At 38.5% G+C, this 19,770-nt stretch overlaps 1 long non-coding RNA gene across 1 annotated transcript; it reads left to right on the top strand.

Moving 5' to 3' along the window:
- The first annotated feature begins 11,165 nt into the window (after nucleotides 1-11,165).
- On the top strand, nucleotides 11,166-11,962 carry LOC147692597 (uncharacterized). The gene is made up of 3 exons (XR_015299835.1): nucleotides 11,166-11,246; nucleotides 11,332-11,390; nucleotides 11,889-11,962. It is a non-coding gene; the product is annotated as an uncharacterized LOC147692597 (long non-coding RNA).
- Nucleotides 11,963-19,770: the final 7,808 nt, after the last annotated feature.

Below are 19,770 nucleotides of genomic sequence, written 5' to 3'. Positions count from 1 at the left end.
TCAAAATGCCTGTGATTTGCGAATCGCAGCCATTGTGACTGTAAGAGCACTTACTATATGAAGACCTAAGATCGCCCATGCAGTTGACATTTTTACTAACGGTGGGAGAGCAAGCATAAAGGGCTACATTCTCATGTCATTTCAAAGAATGTGTTTACTTTTTAATTGCTTTTCATAAAATGTGTAAATTTTACATTTTGCTGTAAATATGTAAGTGATTGTTTTTGTAAATCAAAAACAAAAAGCCTAAAAATAATGACAAAGAACAGCTCATCTTGTGCCAAGCTAGACACCGGTGAAGAGCATAAAGCAACATAGGACCATGAAGAAGTTACCATAGGAAACAGGTACCAAGCTATCTGTAATAGAGAGACAGCAGCCTTTCTCACAAGGTTAACAAAATGTCCTTTCACATAGATTGGTTCCTTAGCTTTGCTGTCAATATATCCCTCAAAGTTCTCCATGACAGATCTTGCAGGATAAATGAAAGAAGATTCCTTTTCTACCCATAAAGTTAAACATATAGAATCATTCATATTCTGTGATAACAAAGAGGAGGAGTATTTAAGAAAAAATGAAGTATGATACGAAGAAAAATCAGGAAAATTGACTCCACCCAAATGTTTAGGTTGCTTAAGTTTGGAAAAAGACATCCTAGCTTTTTTGTTTTGCCACAAAAAAAATTATAAAATATTATAGATATTCTTGTAACAGGATTTTGGAATACTAATTGGAAGATTAGATAAGAAAAATAAAATTATTGGAACTAACATCATTTTCACAGACTCTGATCTACCCCACCAGGATAGAAATAAGGGATGCCATTGTGATGTGAAATTAGTTAGACTTGATTGTAGATTTTTTTAATTGAGTGATACAGTATCTTTAATAGAAGGAGTAAATCATAGGCCTAAGTATTTGATCTTTGTAGGGATCCAGTGAAAAGAGGAAGCTAAGAAATCAGCATGGAAAAATGTTTATTTAAAGGAAGGATTTCACATTTATCAACATTGAGTTTATATCCTGAAACTAAAGCAAAAGTGGAAACCTCTGAAAGAAAAGTTGGTATAGAAGTTTGAGGATTAGATATAAATAAAAGGATATCATCGGCATATGCTGAGAGTTTTAGGTGTATATCACCATGTGTAAAGTCTGTAATATTCTTGTTCAAACGAATTTTAGTTAGCAAAGGTTCTAAAGCCAAAATTAATAAAAGAGGGGAATGAGGACAACCTTGTTGGACGCCTCTGAAAAGAGGAAATGAGGAGGAGACGAGGCCATTTGCTAGAATAAAGGATCTAGGAAAAGAATAAAGAAGTGAGATATAAGAAAGAAATTTAGGGCCAAACCAAGTGAGTGTTGAAAAGATAAACTGCCAATTAACCCTGTCAAATGCTTTCTCAGCATCTAATGCAACAGCTGCTAACAAATGACTATAGGAGTGGGATTTACTAAGAACATTGAAAAACAGACGAGTATTATCAGAAAGATGGCGGCCCTTAACGAAGCCACATTGTTCTTTGCCAATTAATTTTGGTAGAATGTTGTCCAAAGGCAGCGCAACAATTTTCGCAAATATCTTATAACCCAGATTAATTAAAGAAATGGGTCTGTAATTCTTACACAATGCATGATCTTTATTTTCTTTAGGGAGGAGACAAATCAAAGCTTCTTGAAATGAGCCTTCAGATTTCTGGGATGCTATAAAAAATAAGAATAATTGATGTAATTTGGGAATGAGTAGATTGGAAAAATGAGTGCAAAATTCTATGGTAAAACCATCAGGTCCAGGAGCTATTCCTTTTTTAAGTGTTTGAAAAGCTGTGAGAATGTCCTTAGTTTGTATATCAGCTTCCAAGGAAGCAAAGTCTTCATCTAGGGAGGAAGGTGGAGAAATAGAGGATAAATATTGAGCAATGTCATTTGGATTGGGGGGATGATTCAGGTGTATACAATGATCGATAGAAGTTGGAGAATTCTAAGAGAATATCTTCATCTTTATGGATCATAGTATTTGATGAGGATACATTAGATTCAATTTTAGTACGTTCTTTTTTGACTTTGAGATAATTAGCAAGTAATTGCCAGATTTATTTTGTGCATTATAGAATTTAGCGCTGGATTTAAGTAGGTACAGATTTGCAGAATCAGTAGAAAGTTTATTAAAAGAAAGCTTGGCTTTAATAAGTTCCTTTAAGTCAGTTTGGCTCTTGGTTAAGTAATAGAGGTGTTCCATTTTTTTAATCTGTGTATTAAGCAATCGCATTGATTGGGAAGCTGCACGTCGCTTTTGAGCAACAAAAGAAATAATAAAGTCTCTGGAGGTAGCGTTAAAGGAATCCCAAATAAGTTGAGGGGATAACTGGGCAGATTTGTTTTCTTCAAAAAACAAGGTTGCAAAATCAAGAAAGGCTGTTGTGAATTTAGGATCTAGTAAAAGAGAGTTATTAAATCTCCGGCGTCTAGTACCTTTAATGGGAGGGAGTAGGTCCAAACTTAATGAAACTGGAGCATGGTCCGAAATTAAAATAGAACAATCAGAGTGAGAAATGTGTTGAATTAGGGCTTTGGAAATAAAAAGATAGTCTATTCGGGATTGTGAGGAGTGAGCAGGTGAGAAATAGGTGTATTCTTGTAACATTGGATGACAGAGTCTCCAGGAGTCCACAAGAGACCTTTGAGAGATAATGGAAGTGAATTGAGAAAGCATGAAAGAGGGAGAGAATCTGGAGTTAGATCTTCTATCAATAAAGGCGTCCATAATCATATTACAGTCACCACCAAAAATAAGATACTCGTCAGTGTATTGCATCAAAGAGGAAAGGGTTTGGGGCCAGAACAATTTATCTTGGTTAGTGGGAGCATAAACATTAAAAATAGTGAGAGGAATATCTTTGGAATTATTATCTTGTCTTATGAGTTGAACATCCAAGCGTTTATGGCAAAGAATAGCAATGCCATTGCGTTTTTCTGAAACTGGTGAAGCAAAAACATGTCCTACCCAATGATGTCGTAGGTTAGTTATCTTAGCATCTGTTACATGAATTTCTTGCAGTAAAGCAATATCTCCTTTTAAATTTGCAATATGCGATAAAACTCGCTGACGTTTAATAGGAGAGCCCACACCTTTAACATTCCAAGATATTTAATAACATCTAAATCTTATACATTATAATCCTAAAAATTCTTGAGAAAAAACTAATATGTGAAAGTGTAAAATAAAGCATCATTTGTAAAAAATATGATTAAGGAGAGTTGTCGTAGAGAAATAATAGTTATAGATACACAATTGTAGAATAGAAAAAGAAATGAAGAGGAGAAAAAAGATGATATGAATAAGAAAAATAAAAGAAGATCCAGAAATTAAGGTGAAACAAGAAATTAGGGAGAAGAAGAGGGAAGGAGTGAGCACAACCAAAAACAGAGAGACAAAACAAAACAAACATCTGATAAGAAGATACGGTAACAAGAAAACATACCACAAAAGGACAATAATGATGGGGTAGGTGGAGCCACATGGGGGAGATCAGACGCCGGATGGCAGATCCCAGGACGAGACCAACACGTAGAACATCATCCAGGACAAAATGAAGGAAACAGAAAACGAGGGATCACAAAAACCGCATCCTGGTAAAGGAGAAAAATAAAACGTTAATTAATGAGGACTATTATAATAATACAAAATTTACAAATACACCAGGAGTTAAACGACTTTATGACTAAGAACGAACAAAAAACAAACAACAAACAGTTGGCATTGAGATTCTCAGACCATTTTATGGCCTAGAAGTATCCATCAAGTTTCCCCTACAAGAATTCAAAAATTGTTGTAGCAGAGCAGGATCTTCATAGTTTGTTGTTCTGTTATTGTAAGTCACTTTGAAGAGTCAGGGATGAAAAAGGCCATATCGTGCATTCAGGCTGCGAAGTGCTGGTCTCATATCTAAAAACTTCTTCCGACGATCAGAAGTTATTTTGGCATAGTCCTGGGCAAAAAAGAGGTTTGATCAATTTCATGGGATTTTACCTCGATTGTTTGGCAGCATCTAGGACTTTAAGTAAATCAGTGTACTCTTGGAAGTACAAAATTACTCCTCTAGGGTTCGCTGAAGAAGATGTAGAACAAGGGTTTTGCCCCAAGCAATGCACACGTTGGATATTTAATGGTGGAGCATCTAGAAGACAAGAAGAGTTGGAAGAAAGGATTGAAAATAGGATATTGGGTTAGATCCTTAAAGGCCCTCAGTCAGACCCTAAATGCGTAAGTTGTTACGCTTATTGCGATTTTCCAAATGTTCAACGTGTTGTTTGAGCTGTTCTATCTCTTTATGTATAAGAGGAACTTGAACAGTGAATTCTTGAACAGAGTCCACTCGTTTCTCCAGGACATCAACTCTTTGCTCAGTATGAGACCAGTTATCTTCCAGACTCTGCAAAAGAGTGTTGGTTTCTTCCATATATGGTTTGAGAGCGAATCTCTTCAAGGAGAAGCTCCAAGGAAAGTGGTGAAGAAGAGCTAGTAGGAGAGGGTGGGTTCACTTTCCCTCACTTTCTTGACGTGGAAGATGATGTTGATGGTTTTTTGGACCCCTGTTTGAAGCATTTACGAAATGTAGAAGAAGATGATTTTTTTGTAGTGACGGGGTCATTAGGAATATCATCCATGTTTTCTTGCAGGATAATAAAAGGATTATAATCTTCTAAAGATGCACCATTGGGCTGCTGAGCTTCTTTACGATTGGCACGGGATAATGCCATTGCATATACTGAAAAAGGTGTTCCTCAACAAAATCTGGAGAATAGATTATAGCAATGGGGTCTTTCCAAATGCAAAGTAATTCACGGCGTCACGCTATGGAATGTATGTGAGGAGAAGAAACACTGGTAGCAGATCAGGGAATCCAAAAAATTGTTGTTCAAAATGAAGGAGAGCAGCAGAGAACACAGGAAAATATCAATTCAATGCCAACAGTCAATATGATGAAGAGAAAAAGCGACCCAAGTCTAAAAGGTGCTACTGTGAGAAACGTCATAGGACAAAATGGCACCTAGCGCAGGAAACCCAAATAATGTTGCTGAAAAAGAGAGGAGAATAATAGTGACCAAAGGAAGAACATCAGTTCAATGGCAAACTGACAATGTGGTGAGGAAAGACATTGTCCCAAGTTAGAGGTGGCAAATGTGAGGAGCGTAAGAGGACAAAATAGCATTTAGCTCAGGAAACCCAAATAATGTTGCTCAGGAAACCCAAATAATGTTGCTCAAAATGAGAGGAGAGTGGTATAGACCAAAGGAAGAGCATCGGTTCCATGCCAGGTTATCGTAGTGGTGAAGAAAGACATTGCCTCAAGCTCAGAGACGGCAAACGTGAGGAGCGCGATACAGGACAAAAACAAGATGGCGGCCGCGATTATGCTTCAAGCCGCGGCCGGCAGGCAAAGGCAGAAATACCTTGTTGAGCTCACCCTGCTTCTTTATTCATACTGCGGACAGTGGAGCAGCAGTTCCGACGATAATAGATGCAGCTTTCACGCTCCGAAAACGTGCAGAAATATCCTGGAGAGTTCCTGCTGCTTCATGCCACTGCGGAGCTCATGGGACCGGCAGCCATCTCCGTAGGCTCCTAAGCCACGCCCCCTCACACATTTATTCATGACAATCTTTACTGTGTTGTTTCAAGGGGTGACATATCCCTTGAACATTGATGACATTTTGAGATTTTTTTTGTCAAAATTAAGTTTTCTAGCGAATGAAAGAGGGAGAGAACAAATTTCTGATCTGCATCGGAGGGCGCAGAAAGAAAGGAACTGACGTCAATGCACAGGGGTGGCAAATATATGTGGCTCCAGTGTTGTTTCCAGGTCACAATGAAGTCAACGCAGATCCGCACAACGTCACCTACTGGTGTGCAAAGGAATTGATGAAAATCTCCAGATTCAGTCTGGCACTTGGGGGTATTCATAAAGTGAGGAATCTGCGGTTAGAAGTATCCAGCAGAAATGTTTCTTTTCTCATCACAGGTCAACTTAAAACTAAGATAAGGCTGAATGATTTGTGACTTTTGGATACTCTGCACTTCTGTCCATTTATCCAAAATGTATGCTATCAAACAATGACAGCAGCCTTCAAAGATATTTAGGTTTATTTCAGTGCTTTGCAAAATTGGAATCAGGCAGAATGGCCTGACATACAGAAACTTTAACAAGCAACAGGCTTTTCTTCATACCTGTGAATCCATGGATTCGAAGGAAATGGAAAGAAATCACGTGGAGTACAAACATATAGCGAATTTTATGTGACCCTGATGAAGTCCGGTGTGGGAATGAAACATGTTGACTGTTCTTTTGCTGTCTGATTTTAATAAAGATGCAATAAATAATAAAGATTGAATCCCTTTTTTTAACCAACAACATCTGAATCTCTTTTTTGTGGATGGCGCTTGAGTAAGGATAATATTTGGAAGATAAGCATTTAGGACTTCTTGTTTAGTTGAATAATTGTCTTCCTGAATCTATATGAACATCTTTGAGGGCTCTCCCACTCAGGGCATTCTGTTTTAGTTTTGTTTTCAGAACTTGCGGATCCACTTTTAATACAGTTTTTAATGTACCTGAACAAGTGTAATATCATTACTATACAAAAATATATATGTCAAAAACGTTTCTGACCTGAATTTGGAGTGCAATGTGCCCAGTGTTGCCTATCACCTTTGGCCAGTTGTTGATTTTTACCCAACATCGCTTTGCATTCTTGCACTTATAGTTTTGCTTCTAAGTAGCCAAAACTCTGATGTGTTGTGATCTGATGTTTTTATTATGTGATGTTGTGTCTCAAGTGCTCAATGAAGCCCTAAAGCAACTCATGAGTTTGCATCCAATCAATGCTAACTCAGAGTTAATTCTTTTAAAGTTCATAAATTGAGTACTGCTAAATTGGGTTAAGATAACATCCTGATTTACAGTGCTTTAAAAGATAGTGACGCTGACACTGGTAATGGATAGTGCCAGTATTAGAAATGGGTGGCTCCCTCCTAAGAAAAACTTTCAACCCTGGCTTAAAAAAAAAAAAAATAGCATTGATTTGATATAGTATATTTTTGTGTCTACCTACATATGGTATGATTCTCCCCTAGGTATGAGAGAAGAGAAAATACTCTGGAGATCATGAAGGAAGGTAAGAAGGAGGATGCAGGTGTGGTATTGAGGTAATCAAAATACATGTAAGGGTTCAGCTGCAGTACATGCACTTATTGTACCAGTTCACTTGAACCTAGGCAAATTCTGAAAACAGATGGTAGTGCAACTTCTGAATTATTAAACAGGGATCTCTTTCATTATCATCCATAATGCCTCCCACTGCCTCAAACAATTGATAAAGAACTACACACATATTTCTCAGCACCAATGGGCAGCTGTCCCAAAAGTGAGTCTGAGTTATTTACTAGCAATTCTTTTTTTTAATTGTTTTTATTGTTAAACATCAGCCTAAATGTTTAAACATCAGCCAAAACATCAGCTAGTGAGTCTTATACACATCAAGTTTGACATTGTTACAATCAATTGTTACTTTCAGGGATACAAAAATTGGACAATGGGGATCCATCTCCAGTGCTCCTACCCCCTCCCTCGAAAACTAGCAATTCTTTACGCTTAATGCAAAATGGAAGTGGTGTATACGAAACTGATGTTTATTCCAAACTGGGAGATATTTATGGGCTTACACAACATGAAGCACACAACATTCACTTTCCACCAATCCAGCACTGGAGTGCTTCCTCTAGTTTTTGTTATATTTATAAGTTGAGCCCTTCCTGGTTTTGTATACTGGGATAGGGAAATATAGGCCTAATGAACAAAGGGCAGCGTGTAAAGTAGTCTGTGTTTTTTGCACAGCAACTAGCTTGCCACATGCCCCACCCATTTTGCACAATCGTAGTAGGTATATATATTTTACAAAACAAGGGAACCCAAGGTGCAATCGCTAGGGACCTATGGGTAGTACTTTTAACAGAGACAGTGGTCCCTAAACAGACAGGATTAATTCAATGAATATAGACTAGATAGTTCTATATTAAAGTCCAGCCGGACCGTTTTATTTAATTAGATAATTGATTGTATCAAAATCTTAAAAATGTAAGTGGGACACCAGCCGGTGCCCAACTAAACACACTCCACAAGGGAAAAACATACAACATAAATTGTAGGCAAAACAAGAGGTAGTCTGATTGGCATGAATTATAAACAGACTAATCATAAGGTACACATATGCACATACAGAATCTCAATGCATTAGTGACATTTGTGTATGCTGTCGATGACGTTTCGAACTACAACTTATTTAGAGTTCATCTTCAGGACTGTTGATCCTTTGCCTATTCTAAATGGCTGCGCTAAATTCGCATACCAATAACAAATTATTCGATTTACCAACAAATAAACAAGAACAAACAAGGATAAGGAGAAGAGAGAATAAAAACAGTACATTAGAAATTGGCATATCAGACTATCCACACTATTTATCACATTTACGAAAAATTATTTTTCTCTCCAGCAATTGTAGTGACAAAAACCAATAATAATTGGGACCTTACAACCCATGTGACTTAATACAAACAAGGTCAGAATTTTCGTGTGGGTAATGCTAGTGACCCCAGTGTGTGACGCGAGGTTGCAATTAAAATACCCTTGTACATCGAGGTGAAAATAGGCGATGGAAAGTCTACTGTGGTAATTTAAATAGCCTGGCCGAAGACGCGGTGTTTGTGAAAAAAACAAACAAAGACCAGTGTGGGTTGGGATAAGAAGCTGGTTCGCATGCATAGACCCCAGCTCTATCACACATGCTGCATTAAACGAAATAGCGAGTATTAAGCTAGCTGGCGCTTACCAAGCTCGTCAGAATGGTGGGAAAAACGAATGCCGAATTAGATTCCACCGTTAAAGGGCCTGGGGGCGTAGAATAATTACGAGGTTATTATTGTACCCTGGATGTGGAGTCATTATATACCAACATACCTCAAAATGAATCCCTACTAGTCATACAGAATGTACTCAATAAGAGACCTCGACCTCACCAAGTTCCTACCTTATTTATCTTACAGCTCCTCGAAATTTGTCTAACAAACATTTTTTTCTTCTTTGACGGCAACTACTTTGGCCAAATCAAAGGGACATCCATGGGGGCAATTTTTGCCCCCAATCTAGCCATTTTGTATATGGACCACCTGGAGGTTGGGCGTATCCTTGGCTCTTCCAATCCCTTCCATAGTGCTATTGCACTATGGAGGCGATATATAGATGACATCTTTATGGTGTGGACCGATTCTGAAGAGCTGATTCCACATTTTATCCATTGGCTTAATGGTAATAGTAGTGGCTTAACATACACATCTACGACTAGTCGTGTCTCCATTCCATTCCTTGATCTCAATGTCCAGGTGAGAGATGGTGCTTTGATGACGAGTCTCTACAGAAAACCCACTGAGCGCAACACTCTTTTAAGTTATCAAAGTCATCACCCGCGAGCACTTAGGGATTCCTTGCCTTTCTCACAATTTTTGAGACTACGTCGTAATTGTTGTATGAAAGAAGATTTCTTCAAGGAGTGTGCGATACTAAGTGCCAAACTAACCAATAGAGGGTACCCACGAAGGCTTATCCGTAGATCAATCAAAAGAGCCTGGTATTGTCCTAGGGACACATTACTTGAGCCAAAACCAAAGAAAAAAGAGGAGCGGTTGGTCTGTGTAACCACATTTTCCCCGGCCTCCAACTCCATTACCAAGAGCATAAAACGACACTGGCATGTCCTTAATGCGGGAACTTTGCAGATTGAGAGACCCTTATTCGCATTTAGGAAATCTAAAAATATCAAGGACCATCTTGTCCGGGCAGCCCTCCCATGCCCCGAACAATGTGATACCTTGGAGGGGATATGATCATTACCTCGAATCACAGGTCATGTCAAGTGTGGAAATTGTACAATGTGTGGTAGTACAGTAGAAGGAAAAGAATTTTCTTTTAATGATGTAAGACATGTCCGGAAGCAATTGACAAATTGTAATAGTAATAATGTCATTTATGCTATTATATGTACTTGCCCTAAAATCTACATTGGACAAACCACGCAAAAAGTTAAATTGAGGATGTGTCAACATAGAAGCCATATTCGTTGTAAGACCCCAAACGCCCCTCTAGTTGACCATTTTGTGGATATGGGTCATACAGAACTTGATTTTGACTGGACTGTCATTTCCTTGGTTAAGCAACCTCCCCATGGTGCAAACCTCCAGCAACTTCTAAATAAGGAGGAGTTACACTGGATCTTGAAGACACGGAGTCTGCATGAAGGACTGAACAGGCAGGAGGACTGGACCTCATTGCTATGAACTTGTTTTGCTTTCCTCTAAACACCCTGGCAACCATTCAGGCTTGTTTCTATCAATTGAGAATGTCATTCTTTGTCATTGTATATGCGTAAACAGTGTTTGAGAAGTGTATGACGAAAATGGCACAGCCAATGGTTCTGGATTATAAGGGTCACATTCTCTTCACTCACTTTGTAAATCATACAGTTTTAAAGGAAAATGGATTATAAGGGTCACATTCTCTTCACTCACCTTGTAAATCATACAGTTTTAAAGGAATTTTTTTTTGTTATAATTGCACTATTTAACTGCCACGATTAACACGTAACATGATTACACCATCACTGACCCCGTTAGTATAAGCTGAGATCAGCAACCAAACACGCTGTACTAATAATGAAACCCCTGGTAACCACTATAATATGGCCGCCACGACTACATCGAATACACTGTCGGCTTGCTCCAAACAGTATTTGAGCATGCGCGGCGTTTGTCCAAATGCGAACTCAGCCACAAGCAGAACGGACCCCCATTGAGGACCTGCTACCCCGGAAATATTTGGTGAGTGGCAACCAGACGTAACCGCCGTTTCGGGACCTTCATAATTCGGAATTAGCTCAAATTATAACTAACTCCCTTGATTTCAGGGCATCGACCCCAGCGTACATTAGACTCCCATTGTGGATCCTTCCCACAACGGTTACCGGGTAAGCGTAATATCTAGAGCGCCCCAAATCACCTCCATTCGATATAAGAGACAGGCCACTCACTACTCTTTGGTTTTTTCTGTCCTTCATTAGGATTCCGTACTTTACTCTGGACCGCGGCAACTTTAAATTTTGCTGATGTGCCAACCGCCCTTGCATAAATTTCTTCCCCGGTAAGCCCATGAAACTTAACTAACGTGCAGTAGCCTGAACCACAGTGTGGATAAAAATAACCTCGTAATTATTCTACGCCCCCAGGCCCTTTAACGGTGGAATCTAATTCGGCATTCGTTTTTCCCACCATTCTGACGAGCTTGGTAAGCGCCAGCTAGCTTAATACTCGCTATTTCGTTTTAATGCAGCATGTGTGATAGAGCTGGGGTCTACGCATGCGAACCAGCTTCTTATCCCGACCCACACTGGTCTTTGTTTGTTTTTTTCACAAACACCGCGTCTTCGGCCAGGCTATTTAAATTACCACCGTAGACTTTCCATCGCCTATTTTCACCTCGATGTACACGGGTATTTTAATTGCAACCTCCCGTCACACACTGGGGTCACTAGCATTACCCACACGAAAATTCTGACCTTGTTTGTATTAAGTCACATGGGTTGTAAGGTCCCAATTATTATTGGTTTTTGTCACTACAATTGCTGGAGAGAAAAATAATTTTTCGTAAATGTGATAAATAGTGTGGATAGTCTGATATGCCAATTTCTAATGTACTGTTTTTATTCTCTCTTCTCCTTATCCTTGTTTGTTCTTGTTTATTTGTTGGCAAATCGAATAATTTGTTATTGGTATGCGAATTTAGCGCAGCCATTTAGACTAGGCAAAGGATCAATAGTCCTGAAGATGAACTCTAAATAAGTTGTAGTTCGAAACGTCGTCGACAGCATACACAAATGTCACTAATGCATTGAGATTCTGTATGTGCATATGTGTACCTTATGATTAGTCTGTTTATAATTCATGCCAATCAGACTACCTCTTGTTTTGCCTACAATTTATGTTGTATGTTTTTCCCTTGTGGAGTGTGTTTAGTTGGGCACCGGCTGGTGTCCCACTTACATTTTTAAGATTTTGATACAATCAATTATCTAATTAAATAAAACGGTCCGACTGGACTTTAATATAGAACTATCTAGTCTATATTCATTGAATTAATCCTGTCTGTTTAGGGACCAATCGTAGTAGGTGGCAAAACTTCCTGGCTCATTATTGTGAATAAGGCAGAAGGCATTTTGTGACACTCCTGTGAATGCAGGGAAGAGGGCGTATGCGAGACAGCAAACTTTCCCTCCCTGCATTCGCATTCCCACTAAAGGGACAGGGGCTGCTTTTAAAAGGAAAAATAGAAGTGCAGGGAATTATATCGAAAGAGCATACTGTATAACCATGGATCTGTTACTTCCCCAGTTGTCGCCCAGCATCATTCACAAGGTGGAAGCTGTCCAAAAGGCAGCTTCCACTTTGTGAATGGGTTGCTTGCCACCACTTGGATCTCAGTGCTCCAGTTTATAAGGTGTTAATACAGCACCTCACAGTTAGTGACACCAGAGGTCCTGTTAGCTTCAGGGGCAACTGAATGAACAGCAATTATGGGTGGAAAATACCACCTGTTTTGAAGAATTTTCAGGGGTATCAGTTTATTCCAAGCTTGATTGCCCATTAATTCTCAATTTTCCACAGTCATTTTCACTGGCCAGAGATTTCCGTTGCTTTTAGCAGCTGATATCTCTGGTGAAAATATTACAGATTCATGGTGTTCTTCATAATTATTGGCAGTAGTGTTATCAGCAACTTATTCTCAAGCATCACGTCACTTGGCAATAACCTGCAATTGTGGCCGCCATAGCATTGACATATACTATTGCGAGTTACAGTGATGTGAGGGATGCCCATTTCACACCCCCTCCAATTTGGGATTTGAAAAGAGTCAGTCACAAAAGATACTTCATCAGTGGAAATTACCTTTAGCACATTACGACTTGTGATTATGTGATCAAAATGCCTGTGATTTGTGAATCGCAGCCATTGTGACTGTAAGAGCACTTACTATATGGAGACCTAAGATCGCCCATGCAGTTGACATTTTTACTAACGGTGGGAGAGCAAGCATAAAGGGCTACATTCTCATGTAATTTCAAAGAATGTGTTTAGTTTAATTGCTTTTCATAAAATGTGTACATTTTGCTGTAAATATGTAAGTCTTTGTTTTTGTAAATCAAAAACAAAAAGCCTAAAAATAATAACAAAGAACAGCTCATCTTGTGCCAAGCTAGACACCGGTGAAGAGCATAAAGCAACATAGGACCATGAAGAAGTTACCATAGGAAACAGGTACCAAGCAATCCGTAATAGAGAGACAGCAGCCTTTCTCACAAGGTTAACAAAATGTCCTTTCATATAGATTGGTTCCTTTGCTTTGCTGTCAGAATATCCCTCAAAGTTCTCCATGACAGATCTTGCAGGATAAATGAAAGAATATTCCTTTTCTACCCATAAAGGTAAAGATATAGAATCATTCATATTCTGTGATAACAGAGAGGAGGAGTATTTAAGAAAAAATGAAGTATGATACGAAGAAAAATCAGGAAAATTGACTCCACCCAAATGTTTAGGTTGCTTAAGTTTGGAAAAAGACATCCTAGCTTTTTTGTTTTGCCACAAAAAAAATTATAAAATATTATAGATATTCTTGTAACAGGATTTAGGAATACTAATTGGAAGATTAGAGAAGAAAAATAAAATTATTGGAACTAACATCATTTTCACAGAATCTAATCTACCCCACCAGGATAGAAATAAGGGATGCCATTGTGATGTGAAATTAGTTAGGCTTGATTGTAGATTGTTTTAATTGAGTGATACAGTATCTTTAATAGAAGGAGTAAATCATAGGCCTAAGTATTTGATCTTTGCAGGGATCCAGTGAAAAGAGGAAGCTAAGAAATCAGCATGGAAAAATGTTTATTTAAAGGAAGGATTTCACATTTATCAACATTGAGTTTATATCCTGAAACTAAAGCAAAAGTGGAAACCTCTGAAAGAAAAGTTGGTATAGAAGTTTGAGGATTAGATATAAATAAAAGGATATCATCGGCATATGCTGAGAGTTTTAGGTGTTTATCACCATATGTAAAGTCTGTAATATCAAGGTTCAAACAAATTTTAGTTAGGAAAGGTTCTAAAGCCAAAATTAATAATAGAGGGGAATGAGGACAACCTTGTTGGACACCTCTGAAAAGAAGAAATGAGGAGGAGACTAGGCTATTTGCTAGAATAAAGGATCTAGGAAAAGAATAAAGAAGTGAGATATAAGAAAGAAATTTAGGGCCAAACCAAGTGAGTGTTGAAAAGATAAACTGCCAATTAACCCTGTCAAATGCTTTCTCAGCATCTAATGCAACAGCTGCTAACGAATGACTATAGGAGTGGGATTTACTAAGAACATTGAAAAAGAGACGAGTATTATCAGAAAGATGGCGGCCCTTAATGAAGCCACATTGTTCTTTGCCAATTAATTTTGGTAGAATGTTGTCCAAAGGCAGCGCAACAATTTTCGCAAATATCTTATAATCTAGATTAATTAAAGAAATGGGTCTGTAATTCTTACACAATGCATGATCTTTAGTTTCCTTAGGGAGGAGACAAATCAAAGCTTCTTGTAATGAGCCTTCAGATTTCTGGGATGCTATAAAAAATAAGAATAATTGATGTAATTTGGGAATGAGTAGATTGGAAAAATTAGTGCAAAATTCTATGGTAAAACCATCAGGTCCAGGAGCTATTCCTTTTTTAAGTGTTTGAATAGCTGTGAGAATGTCTTTAGTTTGTATATCAGCTTCCAAGGAAGCGAAGCCTTCATCTAGGGAGGAAGGTGGGGAAATAGAGGATAAATATTGAGCAAAGTCATTTGGATGGGGGGATGATTCAGGTGTATACAATGATCGATAGAAGTTGGAGAATTTTAAGAGAATATCTTCATCTTTATGGATCATAGTATTTGATGAGGATACAATAGATTCAATTTTGGTACGTTCTTTTTTGACTTTGAGATAATTAGCAAGAAATTGCCAGATTTATTTTGTGCATTATAGAATTTAGCGCTGGATTTAAGTAGGTACAGATTTGCAGAATCAGTAGAAAGTTTATTAAAAGAAAGCTTGGCTTTAATAAGTCCCTTTAAGTCAGTTTGGCTCTTGGTTAAGTAATAGAGGTGTTCCATTTTTTTAATCTGTGTATTAAGCAATCGCATTGATTGGGAAGCTGCACGTCGCTTTTGAACAACAAAAGAAATAATAAAGTCTCTGGAGGTAGCGTTAAAGGAATCCCAAATAAGTTGAGGGGATAACTTGGGAGATTTGTTTTCTTCAAAAAACAAGGTTGCAAAATCAAGAAAGGCTGTTGTGAATTTAGGATTTAGTAAAAGAGAGTTATTAAATCTCCGGCGTCTGGTACCTATAATTAGAGAGAGTAGGTCCATCTTAATGAAACTGGAGCATGGTCCGAAATTAAAATAGAAATAGAACAATCAGAGTGAGAAATGTGTTGAATTAGGGCTTTGGAAATAAAAAGATAGTCTATTCGGGATTGTGAGGAGTGCGCAGGTGAGAAATAGGTGTATTCTTGTAACATTGGATGACAGACTCTCCAGGAGTCCACAAGAGTCCTTTGAGAGATAGTGGAAGTGAATTGAGAAAGCATGAAAGAGGGAGAGAATCTGGAGTTAGATCTTCTATCAATAAAGGGGTCCATAATCATATTACAGTCACCACCAAAAATCAGATACTCGTCAGTGTATTGCATCAAAGAGGAAAGGGTTTGGGGCCAGAACAATTTATCTTGGTTAGTGGGAGCATAAACATTGACAATAGTGAGAGGAATACCTTTGAAATTATTATCTTGTCTTATGAGTTGAACATCCAAGCGTTTATGGCAAAGAATAGCAATGCCATTGCGTTTTTCTGAACCTGGTGAAGCAAAAACATGTCCTACCCAATGCTGTCGTAGTTTAGTTATCTTAGCATCTGTTACATGAATTTCTTGCAGTAAAGCAATATCTCCTTTTAAATTTGCAATATGCGATAAAACTCGCTGACGTTTAATAGGAGAGCCCACACCTTTAACATTCCAAGATATGATATTTAACAACATCTAAATCTATTATATTATAATCCCAAAAATGTTTGAGAAAAAACTAATATGTGAAAGTGAAAAATAATGCATCATTTGTCAAAATATGATTCAGGAGAGTTGTCGTAGAGAAATAATAGTTATAGATACACAAGTGTAGAATAGAAAAAGAAGTGAAGATGAGAAAAAAGATGATATGAATAAGAAAAATAAAAGAAAGTCCAGAAATTAAGGTGAAACAAGAAATAAGGGAGAAGAAGGGGGAAGGAGTGAGCACAACAAAAAACAGAGAGACAAAACAAAACAAACATCTGATAAGCAGATACGGTAACAAGAAAACATACCACAAAAGGACAATAATGATGGGGTAGGTGGAGCCACATGGGGGAGATCAGACGCCGGACGGCAGATCCCAGGATGAGACCAACACGTAGAACATCATCCAGGACAAAATGAAGGAAACAGAAAACGAGGGCTCACAAAAACCGCATCCTGGTAAAAGAGAAAAATAAAACATTAATTAATGAGTACTATTATAATAATACAAAATTTACAAATACACCAGGAGTTAAACGACTTTATGACTAAGAACGAACAAAGAACAAACAACAAACAGTTGGCATTGAGATAATCAGGCCATTTTATGGCCTAGAAGTATCCATCAAGTTTCCCCTACAAGAATTCAAAAATTGTTGTAGCAGAGCAGGATCCTCATAGTTTGTTGTTCTGTTATTGTAAGTCACTTCGAAGAGGCAGGGATGAAATAGGCCATATCGGGCATTCAGGCTGCGAAGTGCTGGTCTCATATCTAAGAACTTCTTCCGACGATCAGAAGTTATTTTGGCATAGTCCTGGACAATAAAGAGGTTTGATCCATTTCATGTGATTTTGCCTCGTTGTCTGGCAGCATGTAGGACTTTAAGTAAATCAGTGTACTCTTGGAAGTACAAAATTACTCCTCTAGGGTTCGCTGAAGAAGATGTGGAACAAGGGTTTTGCCCCAAGCAATGCACACGTTGGATATTTAATGGTGGAGCATCTGGAAGACAAGAAGAGTTGGAAGAAAGGATTGAAAATAGGATATTGGGTTAGATCCTTAAAGGCCCTCAGTCAGACCATAAATGCGTAAGTTGTTACGCTTATTGCGATTTTCCAAATGTTCAACCTGTTGTTTGAGTTGTTCTATCTCTTTATGTATAAGAGGAACTTGAACAGTGAATTCTTGAACAGAGTCCAATCGTTTCTCCAGGACATCAACTCTTTGCTCAGTATGAGACCAGTTATCTCCCAGACTTGCTAACGAGTGTTGGTTTCTTCCATATATGGTTTGAGAGCGAATCTCTTCAAGGAGAAGCTCCAAGGAAAGCGGTGAAGAAGAGTTAGTAGGAGAGAGTGGGTTCACTTTCCCTCACTTTCTTGATGTGGAAGATGATTTTGATGGTATTTTGGACCCCTGTTTGGAGCATTTACGAAATGTAGAAGAAGATGATTTTTTTGTAGTGACGGGGTCGTTAGGAATATCATCCATGGTTTCTTGCAGGATAATAAAAGGATTATAATCTTCTAAAGATGCACCATTGGACTGCTGAGCTTCTTTACGATAGGCACGGGATAATGCCATTGCATATACTGAAAAAGGTGTTCCTCAACAAAATCTGGAGAATAGATTATAGCAATGGGGTCTTTCCAAATGCAAAGTAATGCACCGCGTCACGCTATGGAATGTATGTGAGGAAAAGAAACACTGGTAGCAGATCAGGGAATACCAAAAAATGTTGTTCAAAATGAAGGAGAGCAGCAGAGAACACAGGAAAATATCAATTCAATGCCAACAGTCGATATGATGAAGAGAAAAAGCGACCCAAGTCTAAAAGGTGCTACTGTGAGAAACGTCGTAGGAAAAAATGGCACCTAGCGCAGGAAATCCAAATAATGTTGCTGAAAAAGAGAGGAGAATAATAGTGACCAAAGGAAGAACATCAGTTCAATGGCAAACTGACAATGTGGTGAGGAAAGACATTGTCCCAAGTTAGAGGTGGCAAATGTGAGGAGCGTCAGAGGACAAAATAGCATTTAGCTCAGGAAACCCAAATAATGTTGCTCAGGAAACCCAAATAATGTTGCTCAAAATGAGAGGAGAATGGTATAGACCAAAGGAAGAGCATCAGTTCCATGCCAGGTTATCATAGTGGTGAAGAAAGACATTGCCTCAAGCTCAGAGACGGCAAACGTGAGGAGCGCGATACAAGACAAAAACAATATGGAGGCCGCTATTATGCTTCAAGCCGCGGCCGGCAGGCAAAGGCAGAAATACCTTGTTGAACTCACCCTGCTTCTTTATTCATATTGCGGACAGTGGAGCAGCAGTTCCGACGATATCGTGCAGAAATATCCTGGAGAGTTCCCGCTGCTTCACGCCACTGCGGAGCTCCTGGGACCGGCAGCCATCTCCGTAGGCTCCTAAGCCACGCCCCCTCACACATTTATTCTTGACAATCTTTACTGTGTTGTTTCAAGGGGTGACATATCCCTTGAACTTTGATGACATTTTGAGATTTTTTTTTGTCAAAATTAAGTTTTCTAGCGAATGAAAGAGGGAGAGAACAAATTTCTGATCTGCATCGGAGGGCGCAGAAAGAAAGGAACTGACGTCAATGCACAGGGGTGGCAAATATATGTGGCTCCAGTGTTGTTTCCAGGTCACAATGAAGTCAACGCAGATCCGCACAACGTCACCTACTGGTGTGCAAAGGAATTGATGAAAATCTCCAGATTCAGTCTGGCACTTGGGGGTATTCATAAAGTAAGGAGTCTGCGGTTAGAAGTATCCAGCAGAAATGTTTCTTTTCTCATCACAGGTCAACTTAAAACTAAGATAAGGCTGAATGATTTGTGACTTTTGGATACTCTGCACTTCTGTCCTTTCATCCAAAATGTATGCTATCAAACAATGACAGCAGCCTTCAAAGATATTTAGGTTTATTTCAGTGCTTTGTAAAATTGGAATCAGACAGAATGGCCTGACATACAGAAACTTTAACAAGCAGCAGGCTTTTCTACATACCCGTGAATCCATGGATTCGAAGGAAATGGAAAGAAATCACGTGGTGTACAAATATATAGCAAATTTTATGTGACCCTGATGAAGTCCCGTGTGGGAACGAAACTTGTTGACTGGGCTGTTGCTGTCTGATTTTAATAAAGATGCAATAAATAATAAAGATTGAATCCCTTTTTTTAACCAACAACATCTGAATCTCTTTTTTGTGGATGGCGCTTGAGTAAGGATATTATTTGGAAGATAAGCATTTAGGACTTCTTGTTTAGTTGAATAATTGTCTTCCTTAATCTATTTGAACAGCTTTGAGGGCTCTCCCACTCAGGGCATTCTGTTTTAGTTTTGTTTTCAGAACTTGCGGAGCCACTTTTAATACAGTTTTTAATGTACCTGAACAATTGTAATATCATTACTATACAAAAATATATATGTCAAAAACGTTTCTGACCTGAATTTGAAGTGACATACGCAGAGGGCAATGTGCCCAGTGTTGCCTATC

This window comes from Lissotriton vulgaris, chromosome 9, assembly GCF_964263255.1.
Source record: "Lissotriton vulgaris chromosome 9, aLisVul1.2, whole genome shotgun sequence".
NCBI classification, from domain to species: Eukaryota; Metazoa; Chordata; class Amphibia; order Caudata; family Salamandridae; genus Lissotriton; species Lissotriton vulgaris.
Note: the sequence above shows the minus strand (reverse complement) of the source record. Positions and strands in the feature narration are given on the sequence as shown.